Source organism: Zootoca vivipara, chromosome Z2, assembly GCF_965207765.1.
Source record: "Zootoca vivipara chromosome Z2, rZooViv2.hap1.1, whole genome shotgun sequence".
NCBI lineage: Eukaryota > Metazoa > Chordata > Lepidosauria > Squamata > Lacertidae > Zootoca > Zootoca vivipara.
Window position 1 is genome coordinate 48518455 of NC_142585.1, and position 14740 is coordinate 48533194.

At 44.7% G+C, this 14740-nt stretch overlaps 1 protein-coding gene across 2 annotated transcripts in view; it reads right to left on the reverse strand.

Annotated features, from left to right (window-relative positions):
* Positions 1-14740, reverse strand: part of RABGAP1 (RAB GTPase activating protein 1) — a 101554-nt gene that overhangs the window by 31998 nt on the left and 54816 nt on the right. The window lies entirely within an intron of this gene.

The following is a 14740-nucleotide window of genomic DNA, read 5'->3' on the forward strand; positions in this document are numbered from 1 at the left end:
GGACCGAAGTTTGGGGATGCCTGGCCTAAACTGTTGAGAGCCTGCGCGGTGCTGTGGCTAGAGTGCCAGACTGTGATCTGGGCAACCAGAGTTCAAATCCCCACACTTGGCCATGAAGCTCCCTGGGTGTGACCCTGGGGGCTAGTCATGCGCTCTCAGTCTAACCCACCTCACAGGGTTGTTGTGAGCATTAATAATGTGGGGAGTGGGGTGCCACCTTGCACTCAGAGGAAAGGCAGGGTATAAGTCAAATAAATGAATGGTTAATGAAGCCTTAAATATGTCTTATGGGGAGGAGGGAGGGCAAGGAAAGTCCGTGGGATTCAGGGGTGGGAAGGAGCACAGAGCAGAACTGAGTTCTTCCCTACTCAGGAGAATACTTGGGCCCTTTAAACCTTTGAGGACAGCAGCTTTGTAAGGATCCCCATTCCTTTTTGGAACAGCAGCCACCCAGATATCAGCGCAAGACTGGCTTCACAGACGAGAATGTGCATTCACCCAAAGTCACTGCAACACAGTGTGGTGGCCATGCATATTAGCTTAGAAGATCATAAGCAGCCAACGTGGCACTTTCCAGATGATAACTGAGCCGCATCCTTTGGAGGGCACCACATTGGCTACCTCTGTCTTGCTTTTTAATTTTGGAAAGGGATAATAAATAATAATAATAATAATAATAATAATAATTTATTTATACCCAGCCCATCTGGCTGGGTTTCCCCAGCCACACTGGGCGGCTTCCAACAAAATATTAAAAATACAATAAAACAACATCAAACATTAAAAACTTCCCTAAACAGGGCTGCCTTCAGATGTCTTCTAAAAGTCAGATAGTTGTTTATTTCCTTGACATTTCATAAATATATTTAAAATAAATCCATGGAGAATGCAGGTGGGCTTGCTAATATCCAAGCAATGATGGCTAAATGAAACCTCCATGTTAAAGTGCTAGCATATCACTGGCTACCATATACCATATGGTCAAGGATGAAGGAGGATGAAGATAAAGGGAGTTGGAGTCCAGCAACATCTGATACTGTAGTCATGCCAATGCTTAATGATTGGGTTTACCATCCACGTGCCAATGGAGGGGAAGGGCACTTTGTTATGGCTACTCCGACTTTAAAACTAAATCCCATGGAGAATCTTAAAGGCGGACTGGGCTTGTGGTGGGGGAAATGCTTCCTGGGAACTTGTCCTGCACACAACCCTAGTGAAAATGAAAGCGGCTCAAAAGCACTGCCATGAATGGAGCATGCTCAAGAGAACCTCCCCTCCTCTGCTGGTGTCGGAAGGCTTCAAAAATTTGTGCTGTATACAACATTAAAGTCCCACATCAAATATAACTGATATGTAAAAAGGACTTTATGATCTGAAAATAGAGACAAGATATGTACTTTTGTAACCCAAGAAAATCTTTAATTAAAGCAAATTAATGGCAAAAAAAAATATCTGCTGGCTTCCATGTCAAGGACTAAATGGGGAGTGCTTTGGTTGTGGGATCTGTTGGGGGCATCACTGTATATTTCTCCTTCTGAATTGCTGTTATCCCCTTGGGAAGGGATGGGGAGGGGAGGGGAAACTGAATCAATCAAATGTCTATCTCTTCATTCTGCCTTGGAGTGAGCAGCTGCACTGATAACTACTGTGTTTCTCCAAAAATAAGATATTATATTTATTTATATTTATTTTTCCTCAAAAAAAAATAAAATTTATATTTATTTTTCCTCAAAAAAAACAACCACTATGATTTATTTTCAGGGGGTGTCTTATTTTTCCTCCTCCTCCTCCTGCCGTGGCCGGCATTGCTGCTGCGCCTATCACTATGTCTTATTTTCGGGGTATGGCTTATATTCCTTGAATGCTTAAAAATCCTGCTATGGCTTATTTTATGGCTACGTCTTATTTTCGGAGAAACAGGGTGTGTACACCTGGGAATTTTTTTCAAAAAGATTTGCATCTTGCAAAGCTCATTCTCCCTCATCACCAAAAATTGTTTATAGGAAATTCAGGATTCCTGAGCAAACAAACATTTGTTATTACAGTACTCATCCTTTTGTCCAAGTTCCACGGATTACCTTGAACCCAAGTCCAATTGAGATCAAGTGAGAATGACTGACCAGCCGCACTACAATAAGCCTCCAGTGTGGCATCGTTTCAGGCCAAATATGGCAATAAATCCGATTCTAAAAATAAGAGTGAATCCCCAAGTGATCCCCAGCTGCACTCGTTTCCTTTTAGGGATCAAGTTTCCCACAGGAAAATCATAAATAGGCACTTGGGGTGTGTGTGTGTGTGTGTGTGTGTGTGTGTGTGTGTGTGTGTGTGCTCACTGGAAGGACAGATCGTGAAGCTGAGGCTCCAATACTTTGGCCACCTCATGAGAAGAGAAGAATCCTTGGAAAAGACCCTGATGTTGGGAAAGATTGAGGGCACTAGGAGAAGGGGATGACAGAGGACAAGATGGTTGGACAGTGTTCTCGAAGCTACGAACATGAGTTTGACCAAATTGCGGGAGGCAGTGCAAGACAGGAGTGCCTGGCGTGCTATGGTCCATGGCAGGGGTGTCAAACTCAAATTCATAGGGGGCCGCATCAGCAGTTTGGTCACCCTCAAAGGGCCGGTTGTATCTGTAGGACTATGTGTCCACTCTTTATTATCATAAATTATTGTCACTGCATTCAATTATTACTGTTTTTTGTAATAGTGTAAGTAATAACTAGCTCTGAAAGCAGAAACATAGTCAGAATAATGGCAAGTAGATATTCAAATGTACAATTATTGTACAATTTATTGAAAAATGATTTTTGGTAACTGCACTGGGTGGTGGAGGCTCGCTAGGGTTTCATGCAGGACCTTTGCAGAGCTACTAGTACCTGGAGATGCTGGGGTCCTTCTGCATGCAGGACAGATGTTCTGCCAGTGAGCCACCACCCTTCACCAAAGGGACTGGCTGAGGTTGACTCACTGGAGCTGCTCTCCTGGTTCCGGGGTTTAAGGGCCAGAAGTATAAAGCAGCATCCTATGTTTCTGAGGAGAGGGAGAGGGAGAGGGAGAGGGAGGGGAGGGAGGAAGGGAAGAAGAAAAGAGGGAGTGGGAGGGAGAAAGGAAGGAAGGAAAGAGGGGAGAGAAAGAAGAGTAGGAAATAAGGAAGGGAATAAAGAAGGAAAGAAAAAGAAAGAGGGAGAGAAGACGGAAAGGGAGAAAGAAGGAAGGAAGTAGAGGGAAAGAAAGAATAAGAATGAGGGAGAGGAAGAAAGATGGGAAGGACGGAAGGAAGGAAGAAAGAAAAGAGGGAGCAGGAGGGAGAGAGGAAGGAAAGAGGTCCCGCTGCTGGGTCCTGCTGGCTGGGGCGCTCGGCGGGCCACATGACAAGGTCTGGCGGGCCGGATTTGGCCCCCGGGCCTTGTGTTTGACACCCATGGTCCATGGGGTCACGAAGAGTCGGACACGACTAAACGACTAAACAACAACAACATATATATATATATATATATATATATATATATATATATATATATATATACATACACATATACACACACACACACACACACACACACACACACACACACACACACACTACAATCACATGTGGATCTAGTGCAGCTTTGACAGAAACTGCCCAGACTGTTTTTTTGCCTGAGGCAAAAACATGGTAGGCAAAAACTTCTTCCTGAACATACGAGAAAGAAAATGGGTGGGGGTGAGGGAAAAGAATGAATACACCCCCACACCCCCAAATAGCTTATCCTGCAATGCAAACAGGCACAAAGTCAGGACCCCACAAAAGGGGGCAAATACAAGGGTGTTTGTTTTAAATGAGAACCAGCATTTTCAAATCAAGGGTACGTACAGGGAAAGGGACACTGAGGAGAGTCTCTGTATGCAAAAATGAAAGCTGACACAAAAATCCATTGCAACCATTTCCTAGAATGGCATGCTTCTAGGATGAATATACTGTATGCTGAGAACCCTTTTCCCAAAGCCATCACACCACCACTGGCTCAGACTGGCTCAGACTCCACAAATACATCTAGTCACACTTCTTTGAAGCCTCCAAAATAAAAGGCTGTGCCCTGGGTGCCTTGTCATTAATATGGGAATGCTTTAAAAAGGCCTTTAAAAATGCTGCATGGACAAGATGCCAAGAGGATAGGTAAACAAAATTTTGGTGAAACTGTCACTCAACTCATCAGGTGTGCGCAAATAGAATACCTGGGTTCAGCACAGGAGGATCAAAGCCAAGTCACCCTCCCTAAGCCTTGTCCAAGGGTGGGCAGAATGTAGGCCTGAATCTATTAGTACCTACTGTAGATCCTGATGACTTGCAATAGATCAGGCATCCCCAAACTTTGGCCCTCCAGATGTTTTGGCCTACAATTCCCATCATCCCTGACCACTGGTCCTGTTAGCTAGGGATCATGGGAGTTGTAGGCCAAAACATTTGGAGGGCCGCAGTTTGGGGATGCCTGCAATAGATCAACAAGAATTTCTGGCTCTTGCCTGTTAAACAATAGCAGCAAAATGACTAGGCTTCTGACATGAAGCCAGCCAGGACTGGACTTTTGTGAGAAAGCACTGTGAGCTCAATTCTGCTCTGATATTGAAAACAAATCTCTGGCTTGCTATTATTTGCTTCCAGGTAAATGCATTTTGCACCAGGCTCTGGTTGGTGGATTTCTTAGCAGACCCACAAGCATGGTGTCTGCCCATCACTGGGCTAGCCCACCTCATTTGGGTGGTTGTAAAAAGGGAAAGCAAGAGGCACGTCAAGTGCTTTGTACAATTCAGTGCTAAACAGCAGCATCCTATTACCCTCTCTGGGAGGAGTCCAGTAAGCAGGGGTTCTCACTCCATGTGATCATATTAGGCTCACAAGAGGGCAAGAGCTTTTAAGTGCTTTACAACACAGAACAGACTGTGATGAAGGTGCCATCTTCTTTCTCCCAGCACAAGATCTCATTACACTCGAGCAAAGAGCTTTCCAAACTGTGTGTCGCGACACGTCAGTGTGTCACCTGCAGTGTGTAGGTGTGTCACACAAATGCTCCCCGCGCTCCCCCCGGGGCTGGAGAGGAAACAGGCAGCCCGCATGTTTGCTAGTAAAACTGAAATACTGTGTTGCAAAAAGTGTGTCACCAACATGAAGACTTTGGGAAACTGCTCTAGCAAGACAAAAACTACAGCAAACAACTGCATTTTTAAAAAACAAACAACAACAACTAGATGCCACCATCGGGAATGCTTCAGTATATTTTAATGTTTGAAAATGGTTTCAAGTGTTAACTCTCATCAAAGGACATTTGCCCCTCTTGTAACAACGTTTATGCATGTGTATCTGAATCAAAGAATCGGAAGAGACCCAGAGGGACCCATCTAGTCCAACCTCCTGCAATGCAGAAATCCTGCCCACAGCAGTCCTTGGGTGAGCTCGAAGCACCAACCTCCTGGTGAACAGCCAGATGCCCTGACCCACTGCACCAGAGGCTCCCAGGAACAAATGAATCACATATTCTGTCTCTTCACCCCGCCTCCCTTTCCCTTCACTTCCTTTGAGGTTTCACTTGTTATCGGCTTATAAATTGTAAGGACTTTGGGACAAAGACCTGCAAAGCCTGTGCTTTTGTGTATATAGATGACACAACATGCGTGTACATGTGTTGTATGCACGTGTGTGTACTTATAATATTAATTTATCACTTTGGCCACACTGCTTCCATTCTGCCCATTCCTCCTAGTCCTGTCTTCATATACTCCTGGCTGTTTATTATAATGGCTGTTTTACACTTGCCCCCAAAATATATTGTTTCAGCCCCCTTTTCCAGAGGTCATATTAAGATACTACAGCAGCATCACCTCTGAGTGCCCACAAAAAGTGAGAAGCCAAGAACCCCCCGACTGTCCAAATATTTCCTATTGGGACTTGCAACCCATCTGCATGCAATTTAGCTTCAAAGTTTCTAAAATAAAGTACACCTGAATGATGCAAAAATGCATCAGCATATGTTGGGGTTTGAACATGCATGTCACTATTAGCATATAAAACAATTCAGCCGTTATGCAACTTGACAGCGTATACCCTCTTGAGTCACTGGCTTGTTTGCTGGTTAGAGAGAACACGTACAATGTTCCCGCAAAACAAGTCACTCCCACTTTGAGATGAGCAGTTCCCAGGGAGGTAGCCATGTTAGCCTGTTGCAGCTAAAACAAACAAGAATCTTGTGGCACCTTAAGATTAAGGCGTAATCTTCTCTGGCCTACTTAGACTCACTCAACTAATTTGTTCTGAGCAAAAACTATCCCCCACTGCACCTGGTCAGAAGGCGCATGTATTTGTGGAGAGCAGAGTTTTCCTTCTTGAAGCTTTTGAAAAGGATGCAGTAGTGCCGGGCAGGCAGTTAGACAAATTTATGGAGGAGGGGGCTACCAATGGCTGCTAGCCATGACGGGTGTGTTCTGCTTCCAGAGTTTGGGGCACAGGTGTTCCTTAGTACCAGTTTCTGGAAACCACAGGAGGGGAGAACATTGCTCTTGCGCTCAGGACCTTCATGTGGATTTCCTAATAGTGGTTGCCCACTGTTAGAACAGGGTGCTGGATTTAGCCTTTGACCTGATGCAGCAAGCTCTTCTTAGGTTCTTAACTGCCAATCCCACAAAGCAGCCTGCTAGATCAGGCACAGGCAAACTCGGCCGTCCAGATGTTTTGGGACTACAACTCCCATCATCCCTAGCTAACAGGACCAGTGGTCAGGGTTGACGGGAGTTGTAGTCCCCAAACATCTGGAGGGCCGAGTTTGCCTGTGCCTGTGCTAGATAGAGCACACAGGTATTTTTGTGGGGAAGGTACCTGTTGCTTTCCAGCCAATCAGTACAGGTCCCATTGTAAAACAAGCCTCCTTGCATGTCAGATTGTTTCCTGCTCAAGACAAAAGCAACAAAATAACAAAAAAATGGTTCAGAAATATTGAAGCCCTCACCTGCTTTTTAGTAACTGGGTACCAAGGGACAGTGAAAGATCAAAGGCATACAATTATTGTCAAACACTAAAAGATTAAGCACAGAAAAACTACTGGCACTATAAATATACCAAAATAACTTTATTTTTACTGCCTTAATGCTCCTGCCAATACACTGAGGCAGCTCTGCCTTTTGGAAATTTTGGCCTTCCTTAGTTCCAGGATTTATTCTGGACCTCCTGATTCTCCTCTCCACTACCCCTCCTACGCTTTCCAATTTCCCTAAAATAAATAAGCTCATAAATGAAAATGCTGGTTTCTGTCAAGCTGTCATTACTTATGACATGTACAAAACTGAGAACAAAGAGGAATACGTTATCTGCTCGCATTTGTCATTCCTTTACATGACTAAACCCTCTTTTTATTTAACTAGGCTGCAATTCTGATTCTCCCCTGACGTTTTGAGGGGACTGACTCTGCTTACACCACAAGGCATCAACAGGGAGGCTCAAAGCTGTGGCGTTCAGCACTCAGATCTGCGGAATCCCCAATGTGATCCAACAAAAACAAAGAATCCATGCCTTGGCTCCTCTCCCAGGCTCAGCTGGTATAAGGATGCTCCCTCAGAAACAAGCCACTGATCTCCAGAAGATCTCTCAAGCACCAAACCTGAGGATGCCTCCATTCCTGAGCCCACCTGTTTTCCAGCAACACAATCCCACCACTCGCTGCAGAATCTTACAAGCCTCCACAGTTGTCCTTTACAAAGCAGCTCCTGCCCGTGATGCAGAGCAGGGGTGGGGAATCCGTGCCCACTCCCCTGTGTTGCTAGAATCCCACCTGCCATCAGCTATAGCTGGCATGTTCTGAGATGGTGGGAGACTGAATCTATAGCAATTTCTGGAAGGCCACAGGTTCCAAGAAGCAGTAACACCTTAGAATGAAAAGGAAAATTGGGTGTGTGGAGTACCTCTGGTGGTAGCCTTTGCAGCTTAAAAAAATACTTGTATTGTATGTTTAGCTGCTGCCTGATTAACAAAGAGATCTCTTTTTAAAAATGGGTTTTAAGTTAATCTAGGTCGGGGGTTCTCAAACTGCAGTTCACAACCTCCATTCAGGCAGCCCAAGGAACAGCTGCAAGAGTCAATAATTTCCTGACCAACTTGCACTTGATTCTGTGCCCTTGACAACACTGATGAAAAACATTTGCTAAATGGACCAAGGAAGCCTCGGCATAATACATGAGATTTTAGTAAAATGGCAATGGTGCTGTGTGCTATTTTTGCTCTAGGAATTGACAAGCTAAAACAACTCTTGTCAGCGGCCTAGCCTAAGGTTTGTGATTTCCATAACACACTACACTGGTTTTCACAAAGGTGCTGGTGTGAGGGAGGTTTGCTGAAACCCATAGTGAATTACAAGTGGTCCACAAAAGGAAAATATGGGAACTGATCTAGATCAGAGAATCTGGAACCACTGATTAAACTCACTGCTGCAGCCTTACCTTTTAAGCATTTGTTTTATTTGCATCACACATTTCCTTCAAAGAGCTTATGGGAGTAGCAAGAGAAGGGGCCGTTATTCAGTGGCAGAGCACATGCCCTGCATGCAACCTCTGGCATCTTCAGGCTGGGAAAATACTCTAGTCTGAAACCCAGGAGAGCTGTTGCCAGCCAGTGAAGACAAAATGAGCCAATGGCCGGATACAGCATGAGGAAATTTCCTATAGACTCAACTTCTTTCATTAGAGCAGGAATCTTGCCTTCATACAGTGGTACCTCGGTTTACAAACACAATTGGTTCTGGAAGTCTGTACTTAACCTGAAGCGTACTTAACCTGAAGTGAACTTTCCCATTGAAAATAATGGAAAGTGGATTAATCCGTTCCAGACGGTCCGTGGAGTACTTAAACTGAAGCGTACTTAACCTGAAGCGAACTTTCCCATTGAAAGTACAGTGGTACCTCGACTTACGAATGCCTCAATTTCCAAAGGTTTCGACTTACGAAGTCTGCAAAAACGGAAGTATATTCGCAGCATGTGTGTTCTGCGCAGTCGCGCTTTGCACATGCGCAAAATGGACGCTTCGACTTATGAAGGATTCAACTTACGAAGAGCGCCACGGAACGGATCGCCTTCGTAAGTCGAGGTACCACTGTAATGGAAAGTGGATTAATCTGTTCCAGACGGGTCCGTGGAGTACTCAACCTGAAGCGTACTTAACCCGAGGTATGAGTCTAATTGGTTCTGGAAGTCCGTACTTAACCTGAAGCGTACTTAACCTAAAGCGAACTTTCCCCTTGAAAGTAATAGAAAGTGGATTAATCCGTTCCAGATAGGGCCGCTGAGTACTTAAACTGAAAATACTCAAACCGAGGTGTACTTAAACCGAGGTATGGCAGTATAGTGCCTCCCAAAGTGCCATGAACCCTAGTGGTGTGGTATAAACACTCCCCACCCACACCCCGTTTGACTTGAGTGGAGAGTGGGGAACTTGTAGCTCCCCAAGTGTTGCTGGGCTACAACATCCATCATCCATGAGAAGGGCCATGCTGGATGGGGCTGATGGGAGCCAGAATTCAGCAGCAATAGAAGGTGGCAGGTTCCCCAGGCCCTGGTTTGAGTCATATAGAGAGCCCAGCATCTGCACTGAGCTCTATGGCGAAGTGGGGAATCTGAACTCATGCCTGGCTTACTCCTTCAGTGTCAGCAGACAGAATCAAAATTATTCTAGGGAGTCCTAATTCACTGCATCTGAACGCTTCACAGCCACTGCTTGTTCCTTCACAAAGGCCTGCCAAGGAACAGTTAATAACTGGCATATTAAAAAGCCTCCAACTGCGGAATGTGAGCCCCCAGGCTGCAGAGCAATCTGAGAACACATTTATATGTCTGCAAAAGCCACATGTCCAAAACAAAGCAATTAAATTAGATATGGCACAAAAGGCCAATGCCATATTAAGGTTGTGTCATTCACCAGACCCAGCCCTGAGGAGGCAAAAGCAATCCAGGCCAGAACAGGGAGGCTCCCCTTCTCACCTCAAGGGGGAGTTCGCCAGATAGCCTGGGAGAGGTCCCACCCTTCGGGGCAGTAAGTATGTCTATTGGGCTCTTCCGGAGAGAGGTGGGGCCTCCCCCCCCCAAAAAAAGATCCCCAAACCACTTCCTGCCAATTGGCCAATTCTGCAAAAACACCTTCCCCCAGAAGAGTTCAACAGTCCTGAAGGGAGGGGCCTCCCTCAAACAAACTGACCTCTTCCACTTAAAAAGACATAGCAAGTGAGGGCAAGTGAAGGATTTTCATTTTCCATCTAGGTAAAGGTAAAGGTAAAGGTAAAGAACCCCTGGACGGTTAAGTCCAGTCAAGGGTGCCTGGAGCGCTGGGGTTACAGCGCTCATCTCACTTCAGGCCGAGGGAGTTGGTGTTTGTCCACAGACAATTTTCTGTGTCATGTGGCCAGCAGGACTAAACCACTTCTGGTGCAACGGAACCCTATGACGGAAACCAGAGCGCATAGAAACACTGTTTACCTTTTCCATCCACATTCATTCTGCATGCAATTTACCCTGCATTTACCACAAGACAACCCTACTCAAGTTCTGTCATATTTTTTTGATTAAAGAAACCATTTTGCCAACTAAAAAGGTGCCCCGCCCCGCCCCGCCCCCAATTCGAACTAGTCAGAAGAATCTCTTTTAAATGTTTTAAATTATTTTAAAATACTGTCAGCTTGTAAGAATGGCAAGATGGCAAGCGCCATCGTAGAATAATAACCCCACTTCTATGGGGTTCGTCTTTGAAAATGCCTCTGACAATAAAGGTGAGCACCATCAAAAACTAAGGTGTGCTCTTCAGAACTAGGTTTTTCCTCCTCGTGATTTATTCATTAAAATCCACTTATATCTCACCTTTGCCTTTAAATCTGGAGCACCCAAGGTGGCTAACAACAACAACAAAAAATTTAAACCCCACTAAGTTATAAAACAATTTCCAAAAGACACTTGAAAGTAAAGCAGTTCAACAACAAGAGAGGAGAGAAAGCGTAAGACCTTTCAGCAAATGGCCAGGCTAAACGTATCAGAACGCCATCAGAGAGGAAGCCAGATGGGTGCCCATCTCAGGGCAGGTATTTCCACAGTTTAATCACTGCAAGAGAAAAAGCCTTTTCACACATTCCTGCCAATCACACCTCAAAAAAGGACCACCCTAGTTGAACAAAGCAGAAAGGCAGGATAGGATGGAAGGAGGCAGCCCTGAAAGTAGCCATGTCCTCAGTTATTTCAAGGGTGTGCAACTATGCACACATTTAAAAACTAAATAAAAAAATCCTTCCAGTAGCACCTTAGAGACCAACTAAGTTTGTCATTGGTATGTATGCACACTTCATCAGAATGCGCATGCACACGAAAGCTCATACCAATGACAAACCTAGTTGGTCTCTAAGGTGCTACTGGAAGGAACTTTTTTATTTTGTTTCGACTACACAAGACCAACACGGCTACCTACCTGTAAATTTAAAAACGGAAAGATTTCTTCAGTCAAGGGCTGTCATAGTCTCTCTGGGAACCATGCCCATGTTTAGTACTACATGCAAACTGGGTCAGAGAGAAAAAACTGCCCTCCTGCCTAACTGCTAAGACAGACTAGAGTGTTTGGGCAATAGCTTTGGGGGAAGGGCTAAGTAAGAGGAGGGGGCCTGAGTACACCATACATGGCTCCTTCTTCCTGCCCCAAAGTTATGCAAAACAGCAAATACTGCAAAAATCAGTTACACAAAATAAAAACAAGCAACTCTGCACAAGCAAAAATATCTAGCTTTTCTTGGTGCAGAATCTGGGTCACCTGGAGCAGAGGATTTTAAAGTTATTTTATTGTGGAGTTCAAGCAGCCCTGAAAAAAGGGTTTCAGAACAGGGTAATAAAAAACAGACCTCATGTTCTACAGGGAGGCCCTTGGCACTGACAAAAGCTGATGGAAGGGGAAAGGAACATGCTCACAGTTTTCAAGTAATTCAGGAGAGGTTGGAGGGATTCTGTTGCTTTGAAAACAGAGTACCCTGAACAAAAACTGGTTGGAGCTGATGGGAATTGTAGTTTAAAACATCAGGAAGACACCAAGTTGGGGGAGGCTCATTTAAAACACTACCAAGCGTACTTTGAGGGTTGTTCCCCTCATCCCCGCTCAGTCAAGCAACATATAAGATTTTAGACTGAACACACTTCAGAGTAGAATTTCTCACTATAACTGTGTATGGAGCCATATGCATTGATGATGCTATATAAATAAATGTTGATAATAATTATAATTATTATTTCAGGAAATAAATAAATAGAGTAAGAGAAGTGATGCTGGAGATGTGTAATCTATCAAACAGCAAATGCAGAAAAGCAAAGTACACTTTCCAAGGTGTGTGTCTTTGGGGTCAAACTAAAAGAAGAGTATGTGTAGTAGTAGTAGGAGCAGCAGCAGTGGACAAAACAAGGGTAACATGTTGAAGATCCCACAGAAGCAGGTCAACCTTTGGGGACCCAGCTACATTAGCAAAGAAAAAGCACTTTATATGTGTTGTATATGCATTATAACACTGTGACACCAGATGGCGCTGTGAAGTTCTGTTTTTGCCAACCCGATTAGTCATACATAGTTTACAATGTGTTTAACTGAAACGCTTCTCTGACGTGCCTAGATCCAGTCTTGCCCAATGGACCAGTCATGAGGTTGTCCCAAGTACTTCCATGCTACCTAGGGTGACCTCACATCTCAAGACTACTCATTCCAGCCACGTCCTGATCTGCCTTCCTGCCTTTCTTAAAGTCGCTATTTAAGGCTGCCCTCCCCCCTTTCAGCCAAATTGAAGATTCCACTGTACCTCCCATCAAAAAGGTACTTTTTATGAGCTGGCCCTCTCTTTAATAAACTGCAAAACACTCATGAACATTCTATGGCATCACAGGAGCTTAGATCAGGGGCAAAAGAGTTACGATATAGCCTACAACAGTTTCTATTTATCATAACACACAGCATTATAGTACAGTAAAGATGAGGGAGTTCATTTGGGGACAGAAGGTCAGAGACGCAGGACCTTATGTCTGGCCACAGCTTAATCCAGCAAGAGGAACTTCTGGTCCACAGATGAAACGGAGCTATCAGAGCCTTCCCATTTGGCTAGCCAGGCCATTCTGGTGAACTCACAAATACATCTGCCATCACACCTGGCATAAGGTATTGGGCAGGTAAAGGTAGGGCTTTAAAGGATGGAGCAGGAGTTTAAAGAGGGCTCCCAGTGGTTCCACTGCTGGAGAAGGGCACCCCCCCAGTCACCCATCAGCTGATGGGCAACACCAGTGCCCTTAGTTTGAGGAGGGAAAAGCGGTTTCTCCTTAATGGAAATTGCTACCCACCCCCTGCCCTGCTGTTCTTTAAAACCTCCCCACACTCCTGAAATAAAGACAGCTGCAGAATGGGTGGGTGGGTGAGTGCACACAGCATGCAAGAGATATCACCTTGCCTACAAAGGTCCGTCTAGTTCAAGCTATGGTTTTCCCAGTAGTGATGTATGGAAGTGAGAGCTGGACCATAAAGAAGGCTGATCGCCGAAGAATTGATGCTTTTGAATTGTGGTGCTGGAGGAGACTCTTGAGAGTCCCATGGACTGCAAGAAGATCAAACCTATCCATTCTGAAGGAAATCAGCCCTGAGTGCTCACTGGAAGGACAGATCCTGAAGCTGAGGCTCCAATACTTTGGCCACCTCATGAGAAGAGAAGAATCCTTGGAAAAGCCCCTGATGTTGGGAAAGATTGAGGGCACTAGGAGAGGGAACGACAGAGGACGAGATGGTTGGACAGTGTTCTCAAAGCTACGAACATGAGTTTGACCAAACTGCGGGAGGCAGTGCAAGACAGGAGTGCCTGGCGTGCTATGGTCCATGGGGTCACAAAGAGACGGACACGACTAGACTACTAAACAACAACAACAACAACAATCATTGCTGCTGCTGCTGCTGCTGTTATTAATACCCTGCCCATCTGGCTGGGTTTCCCCAGCCACTCTGGGTGGCTCCCAACCGAATATTAAAACCACGATAAACAATCAAACATTAAAAATGTCCTTAAACAGGGTTGCCTTCAGGTGTCTTCTAAAAGTCAGATGCAGTGGTACCTCGGGTTACAAACACCTCGGGGTTACAGACTCCGCTAACCCAGAAATAATACCTCGGGTTAAGAACTTTACCTCAGGGTGAGAAAAGAAATTGCTCATCGGCGGCAGCAGGAGGTCCCATTAGTGATGCTTCAGGTTAAGAACAGTTTCAGGTTAAGTATGGACCTCCAGAACGAATTAAGTTCATAACCAGATATACCACTGTAGTTGTTTATTTCCTTGATATCTGGTGGGAGGGTGGGCCACAGGGTGTATAGAGCATTAAAAGTCAGCACCAACACTTTGAATTGTGATCAGAAATGTACTTTATAGTCATCATGACTAGAAGTCTGCTTTCTGTATCATATTTCTCCTGCAAAAGAAACTTATCATGCCAAGGCAGTGCCAGGGGTGTGATAGGGAAAATATTGCACCCTTCTCGAAAATACAAGTTATTTAGGAGTCTAATGCTTCACTCTTGTTTTGCTACTAAAACTGTATGAAACGTATTAGAGGAATTCAATATTTAAATAGCATTTTTAAAAGGAAAGGGTTTTTAAAAAGAAATTTCCTCAAAATAAAAAAATTGAGCACACACTGGTTTCTAATGAGAATGCCTTTGTTCCATTCTCAAGCTGCTCC